Source organism: Rattus norvegicus, chromosome 1, assembly GCF_021556685.1.
Source record: "Rattus norvegicus strain SHRSP/BbbUtx chromosome 1, alternate assembly SHRSP_T2T, whole genome shotgun sequence".
Classification (NCBI taxonomy): Eukaryota; Metazoa; Chordata; class Mammalia; order Rodentia; family Muridae; genus Rattus; species Rattus norvegicus.
Genome location: NC_141534.1, coordinates 58,976,578 through 58,992,504, shown reverse-complemented (window position 1 = coordinate 58,992,504; position 15,927 = coordinate 58,976,578). Strand labels below are relative to the sequence as shown.

The following is a 15,927-nucleotide window of genomic DNA, read 5'->3' as shown; positions in this document are numbered from 1 at the left end:
TTGCTGGTCAAAGGATGTAAAGTTCAGATGAACAGGGAATGACTTTGAATACTGTTACCTGTAGCCTATGACACTCAGCAGTGTCCTATAAATAATGCAAAGGAACTTTAAGAAAGGGGAAGCATGTTTGAGGGTTTAAAAAGCTTGTGGGGAACTTTTTTGGAAGAACAAAACTTATATGTTGGAATTAGTGTTTGTATTTCTATATTTTAATTTATTTTTTTTAATTCTGTAGAGACATCCCTTAGAAACTAGATTTGGTGCTGACCCAGGACCATGTCTTCTTGTGCTCCCTGTCCTGTGTGGGATTTGTGGCTCAGGCCTACTGTGGCCCCTGGTCTCTGTACCACTTCATTTTCTGCCAAATCCTACATGAGTCTTCCTTTGCCCATTCCCAGGTAATAAAGTGATTTCAGAAACAGTTATACTCATGAATTTATTATACAATTAATCAGAATAGGGTGGTTGATTGACTTGGCAGAAGAAATTTTCATCTCCTAAACTGTCAAGCGATTTGTTTGTATAAGAATTTTTTTCAACCTGTTCACTCACAGCGCTGGGAGGTAAGTGCCAGTCTTGAGATTGCCTAAACGTTTTAAACAGTATGTAGATAGTACTGCCCCTACTCGCCCTGTGATCCCAGGCAGTCACATACAGAACAGGATGGGGGATCAGGAGACATCAGCAGACCACAGGTGTGGATAAATGTTAAAGTGTGAGAAATGAACACAGAACCTGCGGGGCCTGATTGAAGGACCCTATAAGACATTGTCTGTGTGGTAGACTCTCCTGAGATGGTAGAGTGGAAGGGGAAGGGCCTCCTCCATTACAAGTCTCAGGGGGCAGGATCGCCAGTGGGCTGGGAAAGTGATGGCTCTAGGTGAGATGGGTATTCAATGCCACAGTAAATTGATTTGTATTTTACAAGCACTGTAAATGCGAAGGATATTGAAAGGTAGCCTGGAAAACTTCAGTGTATGGGCATAGAGCTCATGCGCGCGCATGAGTGTGGCCAATGAACGATACCCGGCCCTCCTCTCTCGGACTTAGCCATGCCCTTCATTAGTTCCTGAGGGGATTTTTCAGAACAGAGGTTATGGCAGTTTCACCATCCAATTCCAGTGAGTATGAGGGGAGCCCATGGAGTTTGAAACCACTCCTTTCTGCTCTCAGGGATGTGGGGAAAATAAGAGAATTTGGGTTGGCTTAGTAGCACTATTTTGTGAGTCTTAGCTTGAGTTCCCTCGGGATGGAGACCAACTGCTTCTTTTCCGAATCTTAGGGAAGTTGACCCGTTTTCTCCCAACTGTCCTTATGGCTCCTTCCTCCATCTCCCGCTTGGGGCTTCTCTGGACTCTCATTTGCTGCATCAACACATGAAGGTTCCCTGACTTGACACCTCCTTATGCTGAACATCAGCAGACTCCATACTGAGCAGGATTTGGGAGTACAGCTGTTAATACCAATAATTATGTAACCGTACTCGTTGCCCTCTTAGAGCACACCGCAGAAAAATAGATTGATAAAAGTGAACAAAAATATAAACATCATATATGGTAATGGCTCCCAAGCAGAGAATCTGAACCTTACAGCAGCCCCACCTAAGTTTTATGAACAGGAAACCGGGAAGGGGAATGACATTTGAAGTGTAAGTAAAGAAATGTATCTAATAAAAAATTAAAAAAACAAAAACAGACAAATAAACAAAGAAGTCTATGCTGTGAACATAATCAGAAAGATGATCTGATCTGCCTCTTTTGTTTGTGTGTGTGTGTGTGTTTTACCTTGACTTCCGTAGTCAATGGAGTTCAGATAACTGTAGGAATGCATTTTATGGTTTAGAGGCACTGATAGGATCATTCCTTTACTTATGCTCCCCCTACTAGTTTTCTTACACATATCTCATCAAGATTTAAGCTGTTATGCATCCATAAATCTTAATGCTTACTAAATCATTTTAACTTTCCTATTCTTTTCATCTTCTTAATATTCCTGGTACCTAAATAATACAATCCTGTAAAAGGTGTTTCAAATTTAGCTGGTAGACTGATAAGCCTCTTAAAACACATGACTTAGGAAACAAGCTAACCTACATTATGGCTGATTGGTGCATGGAAAAACAGATTAATTCTAAATTAAATATATTAGACTATTTAAAATAGTCCTGCTTTAATATTTGTAATCATATCAAACTTTAAATATAGGATTATGAAGCCTGTGATTTGACTGTACTATACTGCATTCTCCATATAGATTTCTACATAAATTACTGAAAATTTCTTGGCAAAAACTTATTATGTGAGCACCTTTAAAACTAATACCACTGGGGATTTTCCATTTAATGGGGATATGAACCGTATGTTTAAATACAGGTAAAAGTAGATTTACACTTAGCAGCCAACTAAGTAACCTGGATGTAGTCACTTATATTCAATTGAGTAGTTGCTTGTAGAAGGGAGTGCAAACTGCAGATCAGGTATTTCAAGGAGCTCTCTTGGTATAAACTTAGCCCTAGCTAATTTGGCCATAGGGAATTCATGGTCCTTCTGATACTTGATCAGTCTAAGCCAAACTTCCTACACAAAAGGTCAGGATGCAGTTCCTCCTGTCTCTATGTCTTTTTTTTTATTAACGTGAGTATTTCTTATTTACATTTCGATTGTTATTCCCTTTCCCGGTTTCCAAGCCAACATCCCCCCAAGCCCTCCCACTCCCCTTATCTATGGGTGTTCCCCTCCCCATCCTCCACCATTACCACCCTCCCCACAACAATCACATTCACTGGGGGGTTTAGTCTTGGCAGGACCAAGGGCTTCCCTTTCCACTGGTGCTCTTACTAGGCTATTCATTGCTACCTATGAGGTTGGAGCCCAGGGTCAGTCCATGTATAGTCTTTGGGAAGTGGCTTAGTCCCTGGAAGCTCTGGTTGCTTGGCATTGTTGTTCATATGGGGTCTCGAGCCCCTTCGAGCTCTTTTAGTCCTTTCTCTGATCTTATCTGCCTCTTAAAATTCAGTTTTTAGCAGGTGTGCTTCCTGGCCAAAGAAGTCAGATGAGTGCATGAGCAGCCCCTTTGAGGACAAGGCTTGGATTCCCAGGAGCAGACAAGGAACTCTGTGGGCATACTCCAAGGAAACTGGTGAGAACCACAGCCAGCATTTTGGATCTTTGCAAATTTGCCTAAGTGTACATTGAAAGAAGAAACCTCTATTCTGGCAACTAGTGCTATATTCCTTAAGGAGAGCACAGCTCTGCCTGCTTCAAGCTCAAGCTTAGCTATCGGGAAGCTTCCCCCTGGGACTGGACCTTGGCACCTAACTCAGGACCACTTTACCTCACCTTGAGAGATAGACTTCCATCCACCCCAAGATAGACAAGACTTCCATCCACCCCACGACAGAGCTGGGGTTAGAGCAGCGACTTTCAGGCTCTGGAGCACACCAAGAATGCACACTCTAGTGTTTGTGGGCTGCAGGCAGAACTGAGCAGAGGTTTCTGTTGGCTTCCATTTGGAGGTCTGGGGTCCAAGAGTTGGCTCCAGTTCTCCTCCGTTTGTAGGTAGCTGGTTCCTCTTGGTGCCCTGTGGTCTCTCTCTGCACCCTTCAAGTGTCTGTGACTTTAGGGTCCCTTTCATAAAGACAGCAATGTCATTACAAGAGAGCCCACCTTTCAGGTTTCCTTGAATGGATCACATGGAAGGCATTGTCACCTACTAAGTGTCAGGGACTTCATCCTTCACCATATTAATTGGGTTACAACTTGTCAAAGTGAAGGTAGTGAAGAGAGACTCATAGGGTCAGAGCAAACCTGACAGAACTATCTCAACATGCCCCATTCTAATTGGACCAGACTTTGTAAATGTGTCCCAGGTCTTTCTGGCACTGCTGTCCATCATTGTTCTCACAGTATAGCTCTGTCATTTACGGGGAAAACTGAACAAAAGGCATCTCATCAGAAAGGAAGAACAAGGCAGTAGACTTTTAGATGGAATCCTGTTATAAATGGCAGAGACCCTAAGGAATCTGCTAAAGTTTAGCACTGAACAGTGAGTTATACAAGATCAATGAATATAAGCTCTGTCAGCAGAAATAAAGCATTTCTATATCCTAGCAGTAAACAAAACAAAATAGGGGAAAATTTCTATGTCGTACACCAACTTTTATAAAAACCAAAAATATTTTGTAAATGATTTGGCCAAACACACACTAAACTTTTAACTATAGCTTCTATTTTTGTTTGAAATCTAGGAAGTAAGTAAATTTCATCAAAATATTGCAGAATAATCCATAATCAACTGAATACATTTAGAAATCAACAGTATATAACTTGTAGGTTTTCATTACTCAGTATATAACTCAGAGGTTTTCAAACTCATATCGTGGGTTCTCTTTACCAATCAGAGTTTAGAAGTACAGATAATGTCTCCATGTAGTCACACATACTCTGTGAGAAGATTTAGAGAGTTAATTCTCTAACAGGAGGGTCTGCATCCCAATCTGGAGACAGAATTCCCTTCAAGAGGGTCTGAATCTCCTGCAGGTATGAGTAGCCCCCTCAGAGGAAGGACTGAATCTCCTGCAGGAGAGAATGACAAAAATGAGAGGATCCATAGGAGGAGGGACTTAATTTCTTCTCTGATGGGACTGGAGCACCAGCAGGAATTTGACTCTGTAGTCTGCGAGATTATTTCCAATATGATGTTCTGAGTTCCCTGAATCCACAGCTGGAGCACTGAGCCACCACCAGGAACACTGCACCTGGACCAGTTGTCAAAGGGAATTAAACACGAATTTCTCTTCTTTGGCTATTAAAATCCCACCATGCTCTAGCTTCCTTCCAACATCCACCCTTCATTGTCCACCATCTCAGCTTCTCAATAAATCCTTCCTCTCCTTGATTTTCCAAGACTATCTACGTCTTATGAGCACCTACACACACACACACACACACACACACACACACACACACACACACACACACACACACACACACACGGCTTTGAAGGTATCAGATTTTTATTTTTAAGGCTGAAATGTTTCTATGACTTTCTCTGTAAACCCTGCTTCCCAGGTAGTTTCCACGGCACCTTACTGACCGAAAGATAAAAGAGTCTCGAGTGTCAAGCTTGCATCCCTGGTAGTCCTCAGGTCTGGTGCTGATGGGCTCAGAGCCATGGGGTGTGTGTGGGTAGCCGGCCATGCCTTGCTGAGGCTGACTTGTCTTGGCTCTGCAGTATGTGAAGGAGTCTTCACAACCTGACTGTTGACTTTCTCCTTGCTGAGACTGTTTCTACCATTTCTTGTTCTCTGTTCATTAATGGTGTTTCAGTGTGGGCAGGTAAATGCTGTTTTGAGGCAATTTTTTGGATCCTGGCTGCAAGTTAAAGAAAAAAAGGTAGTTGAATTGGAAACAGAAAATGCTGTTCTGTCCCTGAGATTGGCATAGGTAATCTCTGTCCTGTAGACTGATTGACTGATGAGACACATGTGAGTGTTTGCTTTGCATAGGCTACTGCAGTTGCAAAAGATTAAAAGAAAGGTAGCTTTCCTTTGATGGTTAGTCCCCTCCAGTGTGGTGCACACTTAGTGAGTCATCCACTAGTGGAACAGAGATTAATCCTAAATTTTTCATCCTCGTGATCAGAAGTATTTAAGGAATAATCCATTAATGATACATCCAACAGTTGGGTCTGGACAACTTTGTTGTACTGTTTATGCATGATGAACTCATCCATATTAATTTTAATTAATCTATAGATATAGTAGTCACCTCCAACACCCAAAGACTTGTTCTAAATACGTGCAAACTCAGGTGATGAGACATGGTTTCTCAGACACCCCCACAGCACGCCACAGAGCAGGGTGGATGCTGCACAGTTCAGATGCAAACTTTTCCAGTTTGGCTGGGTGTTCAGTGTACCCTTCATCTTCTCACAGGCTCTTCTGACACAACCTCCACTGACACTCCAGTTGTTTATTTTCCTTGTATTTTTGTTTGAAGGGTAGTGCTCTTTTTACAGGGTCCCAATTCTTGAAGGCATTGGATCCCCTGCAGATAAACAGTCTGCCTTGTCTTAAATTGTTACGTGTGTGTGTGTGTGTGTGTGTGTGTGTGTGTGTGTGTGTGTACAGCCACATATTTCGTGATCCTACCCATAGCTGACCCACTCAGAACACATGCAGGAGGTGGGAACAAGAAAAAAATAAAGGAGTAAAATGCGGGGTGCAAGGCAGTTGGGAGCAGAGCATCAGGAGGAAGAGTCCAGAGTCCAGGGAGGCAGGGTGTGAAAGTACAGCAGCAGCTTAAAGGGGCTGCCAGTTCTTAGGGTGTGGGGACCAGGTGTGTTAGGAGCACAGGGAGAAGTTGAATGTGATGAGCTTTCAAGTTTAACTACTGCCTGATCTCTGCAGTGCCATCCCTGGAAAAGTGATATAAGTAGTCCCTCGTGCCCTGATCAAATCACAGACACTTTCACTGTCAGATCCCAGTGTGTTGGGGACCCCTACCCTGGGAAGTCCTCAGGGGTGTAAGGAGCATGGACTGGTTTCCTTTGTGGTGTACTCACCATGAGTGAGGAAATATTTGTCTGCACCTCTTCTGGAAGCAGAGATAGTAAACATGGGTGACACTCCTGATAGCCTGTCTGTATAAAGTTTTGGCTTCAGTGGTGTTAGCTCTCTGGCTAAAAGATCTAATCTAACAAGTCCTAAGATTTCACAGATGAGGGAATTATGAAAGCAGTTAACTGAAATACATACTCTGCTATTCTGAATTTGAAACAGGCTTCAACCTGACACTCTTCCTCCTTATCCTCCCCAGACTTCTTTCTTTTGTCTACATACATTCCTAGTGGCATCTCTGAGGACCCAATTCTGACTTGTGACTGGGCCTGGGTCATGCTCATGGGTTGGGGAAGTAACAGATGACTACACTGGGGCCCTTTTATCCATGTAGCAAATGAAGTTCCACAGGTCATGATTATAACTCAGGATACATAACCCATTGCAAGAGATCCTCAGCTGAAATCACAGAACTCAGGAGGGACTAAAGACCACAGACTTGCAACATGATGTTCATCTTTCTAAACCCCTCAACATTTCACCAAATAACCGGTAATCTAGAGTACCCCAGCACACACTGAGAAGTGTAGAGAGAAAGAATTTCATGTCTATGTTCCTCTGCACATGAGAAAGAAGTTTCAGGACAGTAAATAGGTTTTGAGGGTAAGTTTCTCTTTTATAAACACCATTCTCTCTCTCTCTCTCTCTCTCTCTCTCTCTCTCTCTCTCTCTCTCTCTTTCTCCCCCCTCTCTCCAGTTAAAATTATTTATTTTTATTTCACATGCATTTGTGTTTTACCTGCATGTGCATCTGTGTGTGGCTGTCAGATATCTTAGGAATTTTGCGTGTGGGGGCAATTCCAGTTAAAACCATCAGAACAAAGAGGAAATGCAGCATCAACAGTAGTAATCAGGTCCCTCTCCTTAGTACCCTGTGGATGTACCTGCCCTTGTGGCTACAGTCTTCTTTGTGAATGCATGCCATGCATGCACTGCACGACAGCTGTGATGCTGGTGTCCTATGGCTACCAGAGTACCTGCATCTTGCCTTGCCTACAGAATACTGGCATCCAGCCCTGTCTCCAGGCAAGCATGCTGAGGACGAAACATTAGCCACATGTAAACAACATGGGATTTGTAAGTACACAAAGAATATGATTTCCTATGAAATCTGCATTATAAAAGGAGGGTAGCATGAAGGAGAGAGATGCTGTAGACTAGGACTCCAGTTACACAGTGGTTTCCATATGGATTTGTCTGACATGACTAGGAAGGGTGCTGGGAACCTGTGCAGACTTGGACAAACACAAATGCTTTTCTGTAATGGGATCCAAGAGGAAAACAGGATCAGATGAAAGCTCCTTACCCAAGGATGACCTCTCTTCAGTGAGAAGGCCAGAGTTATGTGTGGCTTCCATCTAAAGACATCGGGTCGAATGTGTGAGTCAGGTGTCCTTGTGCCTGCTGTTCTCCAGTGCTTTTAACAAGAAGGCTCCCTCCTTCAAATTGGCAAGCTTGAGGGTGGCGAGGTCTGTCCCTGCTGTGGTTGGATTATGGTCATCCAACAAGGGTGTACATGAGTATATGTGCACTGTGTGCATTATGTAGTGCCCACAAAACCCGAAGAGGGTAAGATATTCTAGATCTTGAGTTGCACATGACTGTGAGCTGACTTGGAAGTGTTGAAAAACAAGTGAAGGTCCTCTGCAGTAGCAGCCAGTGCTCTGAAATCCTGAGCTTTCTCTCTAGTTCCTGCTCTGTAGGTTTCTCGTGTCCTGTTGATTACTGTCTTCTCCACTAGCCTGTTCCACAGGAATCAGTCTTATGATTGTGTAGCATCACAACACCAAAAATACTTAAATCTCTGACTGGATGCCCTGACTGATTTTTACACAGGATAAAAGTCGGCTACATTTGTGTTTGATTATTAACAGTGCAACTGGAAATAAACTCAGATCATCAGCTATTCCTTTCACCTCTGAACCATCTCAAAAGCTCACACTATATATTCTGTTCTGTCCTCAGTGTACCATGTATTGCTATAATCACCAGCATTGTTAAAGCAAGCCAAAGGAGATTTATAAAATCTTCAGATTTTGAAATTTACATTCACACATAGCTTGTGCTACACATCATTAATCCCCCTTTCATGAGAGAGAAGGTCTCTTTACTGTCCAAACCACACTTGTGTACAGGGTGAGTTTTAGGACAGCTTCAGTTTGTGGTAACACTCTGTCTCAAATTAAGCACACAACAGCAACAACCCAACCACACTCACACAGAAACACATGCATGGAACACACGCACACACACACACACACACACACACACACACTCACACACACACACACACACACACACACACACACACCGAGCACTTTCAGGTTTCTACCCTTCCCATTCCTCAAGTGAGCATTCAGTGTAACTGTACTTTAATCTCACCTACCTCAGTCCTTCCATTCTGTAGGCTTCTCTTAAACCCTCAGGAATTGGCAACTGACATCAGGCCGGTTTCTGCTTGCTGGTGGGGAAATTGGGTTGTGTTGCTTTGTTAATCTGTACTCCCTCAGCCAACTTCCCCAGGCCCTGAGAAGTTTCCATTAACCTCCTTCAGAGTACTTCAGTGTTTTTAAGTCATACTCAACAAAGTAAGAAACCATTTGGTTTGATTGCAGCATTTAGGATTGTGTTGAGTAGGTACCAGCAGAATGTACACTGTTTATGAAGTAGGTCTGTGAGTAAGGGCTAGGTGTAATTTTATCTGCTGAGTGAGTGAGTGTTTGCTCCATATCGTTTCCCATTTTGGCTTCTGTGGTATTTTTATTCCTATAGACTAAACGGTTTGAGTTTGTGTTGGCTTCTTCTTTGATTTCAGTATCCAGCACCTCTGGACTTATCCTATAAGTATTACCAGATTAACAGGGCTGTTGATTTTCCATGGAGATGCTTGTTTACATTTTTACTTAATCCACATCTTATGTTCAAGAGGAGGGAGAGCAGCTTGCTGGCTTTGCAGCAACACACATTGACCCAGAGTGAAGGTTCTCTCTGTTACTGATTCGAATTCCTGAATCATCATGACATTTTGCATGAGCTATCCTCCACTGTCTCGGGCATTTGAGTACTCCTTTCCCAGTTGGTGACTCTGTTTGGGAAGACTCAGGAGGTGTGCCCTTGCTGGAGAAAGAATGCCAGTGGGGCTGGGCTTTGAGGTTTTAGTGCTCTGCACCACTCCCTGTGCACTCTCTGCTTTGTACTTGTGATTCCAGATGTGAGTCCTCTGCTTCCTGCTCCTTCCACTGTGCCCTGTAGTCATGGAACTTAACCTATGGTAACAGGTGGTCTGTGAAATAGGATCACTAATCGCCTACATGTTTTATAGTTTGCTGTGCTCATGGCATTTCTGTCACAGAAATACAAAGATAACTAATGCAGAAGGGGATGTAATAGAGCGGACTCTTGCTCTGTGATACCTGACCATGCCAGTTTGTGCTTCTTACTTGTTTTGGAAAATATGCAAGAATTCAGAACTTTGAACTAGAAGTGGCGCAGTGCTCTAAAAAGAGTTCAATGGGGTATACTGGCAGGAGCTTGGGAGTCAGGAGTGCCAAGACCTATTCAGAATGTGGAAGCCCAGGACAAGGGGATTCAGAAGGCAATAATATTTGTAACTGGCCTGGGATAATTTGTATGATGCTTTTAAAAAATGTGGCTTCCTTCAGCCCACATCCTAAAAACCTACCTGAGGCTAAATTAAAAAGTAATAAACAAATTTCTTCGATGAAAATTTGAAGAGAGCCCAGTATGGCCTCTGTTATACTGAGGTTATAGGACTTCAATGAAAAAGAGCAAATAGGGCAAATAGAAATGCAAAATGTACAGTTTACAGAGAAAAAGACACTGGGAAGATTAATATTATAGCCAATGCCTAGGCCAGAAGAGAGCCTGCAATTACTTAGGAGATTAGAACCTTAATAAGAGGCCATGTCTCCTCAGGTGATGACATCACTCAATTAACCTCGTAATCTGTGGTAGAAAGTGACTTACTTAGTGTTCTCCTGCTATTAACAGACACCATGACCAATGCAAATCTTATAAGAAGAACACTGCTTTGGGTTTGGCTTACAAGTTCAGCAGTTTGGTTCATTATCATCAAGGTGGGAGCATGGCAGCATCTAGGCAGACATGGTACAGGAGGAGCTGGGTGTTCTCCATCATCATCTGAAGGCCGCTACTAGAAAACTGGTTTTCATGCAGCTAGGACAAGAAACATAAGGGTCACATCAACAGTGACACACTTCCTCAATCAAGGCTACACCTATCCAATGAGGGCTCATCTGCAAATAGTCCCACTCCCTGGGCTGAGCATATTCAAATCAACACAGGAACATTAGGCATTTTCAGTTCCTGAAATCACCTGTGATCAGAAGCTGCTGCTACTGTGGGTCATGGGGCCCAGCGCTTTCCAGAAATCAGGCATCTTCTCATGTACTCTCATCAGTCACTGGGAGTAAGGAAGCTCAGCAAAGGACTGCTGTGTGGGCTGAGAAAACTGAGAAAGTCTGCTTGGGAAGGTGTGTCAATCTTTATCTCCACATGGAGATAGCATGGGGGTTACCTGACCTTACCTGACCAGTTTCCATGTTTGGTACCCCTGGATCATATTCATTGTCAGGTAGGAAAGTGTTATTTGGCACCCAATGTCATGTTGTGCTTATCATGTACCCAAAGTTGATAGATGACTTAAGATTGTAGGCTTGAAAGGTATCCAGTTTCTAATCTGGGAAGGAGAACAGCAGGCCTGAGAAGAACAGGCCTCATGTGTAGAGGGATGTACCATCTGTACATGGTTGGGAGAAGCTCAGAGAAGGTTAGTCAAACCTGTCTATCCAGTAGAGGTTAGTTAACTGTGAAACTATCACTAACAGTAAAGGTAACTTTGAACTCTGAGGAAGAGAAGGTTTGTTGCCATTTTTTGTGGACCATGCTTCAGAGGTGATGAGACACAGAGAAACTGTGTCTTGGGTTCATGCCACGAAGCGTGCTAGCTGAGCACTTCACATCTTAAGTTGTGTATGTCGTCAGGGCCCTTACACAAAGGTGATCTAATGACAGTGTCTTGCTTTATTTGTAGCAATCACATGAATTTAAATTTCCTACTTGTTCTTGTTCTTAAAAACTCACTGATTAGTTTTAGCTGAGACTCCTGGGAGTCTTCTCTCTCACATGCTGTAAGTTTTAAAGATTTGGTGATTAACATAAATAACTATTCATAGGTCAACACAGGGCCCACACTGACCTCACCTTGCTATCTGGAACAGTTACTCCTGAGCCAAGGGTCTCAAGGGTCTCTGCCCCAGAAAGATATGTGGAAAACTGATCTCATAATCTATTCACATTCCTTGTGTCATCCAGAATATCTGCTAGAATGAGAGGATCCTACTCTGCTCAGGACAATGTAGATACTGCTTCCCCAGGAGGAAAGAAAGGGCCACTACCTGCCTCTGTGGGGCAGTCCCTGGTGTTCACTGTAATGTCACCCAACAGTCCCACCTTGAATCTGCTGTTCCACTTGAGCATGGAGCTTCCCTTTTATTCTGGGAGATAAACAGGAATCTCCAGCTAGGAACAGTGGTCCAAACATGAGGTTAAGTGAAGGCAGTTAGAATGGGGTATATACATTAAGGGTTTCTGATTGAATGGTTCTGAACTTAATGTACTTCCTACTAGAGTCATCTGTAAGTGATATGTAAGCTTTGTATTAAAATGTACCTTTAAGTCCAAGATTTCATTGTAGGTTAATGCCATACACTCTCTTAAAGATAATTTAAGAACTGCATAAAGAAGAGAAAATACTGATCAGAAAATGTTCCTAGGTGTACAGGACTGGTTTACATGTGCAAGTCTCTGTGCTCAACTCCAAGAGCACACAATATGCATTAAGAAAGTAGATGATAAGAACTCTCTCTCTCTCTCTCTCTCTCTCTCTCTCTCTCTCTCTCTCTACCTCACTTTCGATCTATCACTCTCTCATGGGTGTGTATGTCTGTGTGTGTGTGTGTGAATGTGTTTGTGAATCTGTGTCTGTGTGTCTGTCTGTCTCTCTCTCTCTCTCTCTCTCTCTCTGTGTGTGTGTGTGTGTGTGTGTGTGTGTGTGTGTGTGTGTGTGTGTGTGTGAATGTGAGCTGAGGGTCTGCATGCCGAGTTGGAAAAAGGATCCCATGTTGATTGACTCCCACCTTGACAAGTATCTTGTTGTTGGGATGACCAGCATGTGACTATTGGGACAAGATAGAAGTATTTACAAAGCCAACAGTTTTGACCGATTTATGCAAATTAGGGCAGATTTGAGAGTACACTTAAGAGTTTTAAACTTTGTTTGAAAAAACTAAACAGTGTTCTTGGAAGCGTTTCTTTGGAGTAGACCGCAAAAGGCCAAATTTTATCTGATTGTTGGTGAGCACCTGTGGGTTTTTGTGTTCCTTATGTAGTATCCCTTAGGTTTGGGTCAGACAATGTAAACCTTATCATTTCCACTGTTTTTAACATCTCAAATGATGTCCCACGTTCTAGGTGCCAATCCACAAATGCCCACTCCTACATCTTCTCCCTCCTCCCTCCATTTTGCCACTATGATGCTGCTCCTAAACTCACCCAACTTTTCGAAACCCACCACTCCAGCCTCCTCCTATGTTCGAGCATCACATCTCCACAGGACCAAGGGCCTTCCATCCCATTGGTTTCAAATAATGCCATCCTCTGATATATATTGGTTGGTGGTCTATTTTCTGGAAGCTCTGCGTTATCAGCCAGCATATATTGTTCTTCCTCTATTGCAGGACCTCCTCTGTCACAGGACATCCACTGTTTAAGCACCACCACTACCTCAGGAAGTCCACTGTCTGTGTGTCAACTCCACTGTTACAGGACCACAAGTGTCTCAGGACTTCAACTATCACAGCACTTCTACTGTTCAGGAGCTCAAGAGTCTCAGCATCTCAAGTGTCACAGGACCTCCTTTGTCCAAGAACTGGACTGTCCAAGCAACACTACTATTACAGGACTTCCACTGTAGGAGCACTACAACTGTCTCAGTACACCCACTGTCCTATAACCTCCACTATCCCAGGAATTCCACTGTCGTAGCACCACCCCTAGCAACTAAAGTGTTTCAGGACATCAACTGAAGCAAGATCTCCCATGATTCTGCAACTTCACTGCCACAGGATCTCTACAGTGACAGGAATACCCCTGTATCAGCAATTCCAATTTTGCAGGACCTCTACTGTAGCAGAACCTTCAATTGTGCAGCAGCTCCATTGTAAGTAGATTGACCGCCACGATCTCAGTGCCTCCACTTTCAAAGGACCTTCACTGTCACAGAACCGGCGCTATTTCAGTGCCTCCACTGTCGCAGGATCTACCTCTTAACAGGATCTGCACTGTTTCAGCAACTGTAATTTCAATTTTTCAAAGTCATTGCTGGTTATTAGATTTGAGGCTGAATGAAATGTGATGCTACTTTTGACAGCATAAGAATTTGTTCTATAGCTCTTGTGATAAATGCCATGTGTGCTAGGACCAGTAACCTATGGAAGACTTCATGAGCTCATACCACTCTCCACCTCACTTTGTGGAAGCTGGTGTTTTTAGAGTGTGATAAACTTCAGGTGAATGGATGCATTCAGCTGCACCACGCTCTAGAGTGGGCTACACAGCAGTCATATTGAGTCGTTGCTGGGAAGAGAAGAAATCCAGAAGAGGGAGATGGTTGGGTTGGGGGAAGAATCATAAAACACTTAGAGGATATAAGAAGGTAAGAATTATGGGGAACTGGAAAACAGAGCCAGAGGAAGAATGAGCACAGAGCAAACTGGGAAGGACAAAGTACAAAGGCACGTGGGTTTTGCCATCTGCGTGTTCTCTGGACAATCTCCCTTGGCCTCATTTCTGGGAGAAAACTCTTCCTCCAACCCCTTGTAATGTTTCATTGTTGAAGGAAAGCAGCAACACAACTTCATCAGTGAATTTCCCCATTGGAATTGGTTCATCCTTTAATGCCTCTGGGAAATCCCCAGCTGGGGAATGTCCTGCTCTCTGCTGAGAGACAGCAGGAAAGTAGGTTGTCCTCTGTTTTCTCGTTGCTACAGCTCTTCTAAGTGTGGCTGATTGTTGAGTGAAGACACAGGACACTTCTGGTGTGTATGTATGCCTTGTTCACTGTGGGTGTTGTCGGGAGTGTCCTGAAAAGAAGAAGGGCATGCCCAATGGCTCTTTGCTTCCTCTTTGACTAGCCTTATGATCATAGGGAGACACTAGGCCATTGGAAGATGAGGAGAACAATGTGTCTATGTTGTGTTCACTTCTATTCCTATTTAGTCCTAGAGGGAAATCAGCAAGGGTAGAGAATGGGACCGTAACTGGACAAAGCTGCTGAGCCTGTGTTGTGAAGCAATTCCTGTGTATAACTTGCTGTTACATTAAGCAATAGGATGCCATGTTCTGGTTATACCTTTTTGATGCAATGAATCTATAAAATTTTACCTCAAACCTCAATATATTACGTTTCTTCCTCTTTTGGAGTATCTGGCATGGGAGGGATCACTTCTTCATAAGGATTTGTGAACCTCTTCCAGTTTTCATTGACCAGGGGTACATCATCACCTCTGTGACTGTCAGCCCATAGTTTGGATTGACTTTTATTAAGAGGCTAAGCTGCCTCTTCTGACACCCCACAGTGAGCAGGGTACACACCTGCTACAACCTGTCTTCTGAACTGTTGTATGACAACAGAGTCAAATACAACATTGAAATATAAGCCTACTCCTAAGATCCATACGTTGTTGTTGTTTTTTTTTTTTTTTTTTTTTGCACCATCATAAAGTTGTCCTAGGAAGAGATCAGGTGCACCAATAGGGTAAGCACCATGCTGCCAGTTCAGCATTTGCCCAGGTTTGTCCTGAGTTGAAGGCCAAAGTCGATGCTTTTGACTTTTCCATTCTTCTCTAACAAAATATAATCTGGTTTCAGGTCACTGTGAACTTATACAGTGCCCATAGCCATAGATAAAGCCTGCTAACATTTGCCTAAATATTTCCTTGGCTCCTTCCTCCTCTCGGTGGAAAGACTTTCAGATGTATTTGTAAAGCTGTAAAATTTCAACCAGTTTCACGATAAGTTATTAGAATTGTCTCAGACTCAATTGGAGAAGCAAGATGATGTTGGGGTGGATGAAAAACTTCATTATATTTGCCATGGACATGTTTGGCTGGCACCATTGCTTCTTCTTTGCATGCACTTTGATAACCCCTGTAGCAGAACTTCCACTGTCCCAGCACCTGAACTATCCCAAGACCTCCACAGTCAAA

At 43.2% G+C, this 15,927-nt stretch overlaps 1 long non-coding RNA gene across 1 annotated transcript; it reads left to right on the top strand.

Moving 5' to 3' along the window:
• Positions 1 to 1,005: 1,005 nt before the first annotated feature.
• On the top strand, positions 1,006 to 15,115 carry LOC134485009 (uncharacterized). Its single transcript, XR_015646108.1, has 3 exons — positions 1,006 to 1,121; positions 3,016 to 3,138; positions 13,399 to 15,115. It is a non-coding gene; the product is annotated as an uncharacterized LOC134485009 (long non-coding RNA).
• Positions 15,116 to 15,927: the final 812 nt, after the last annotated feature.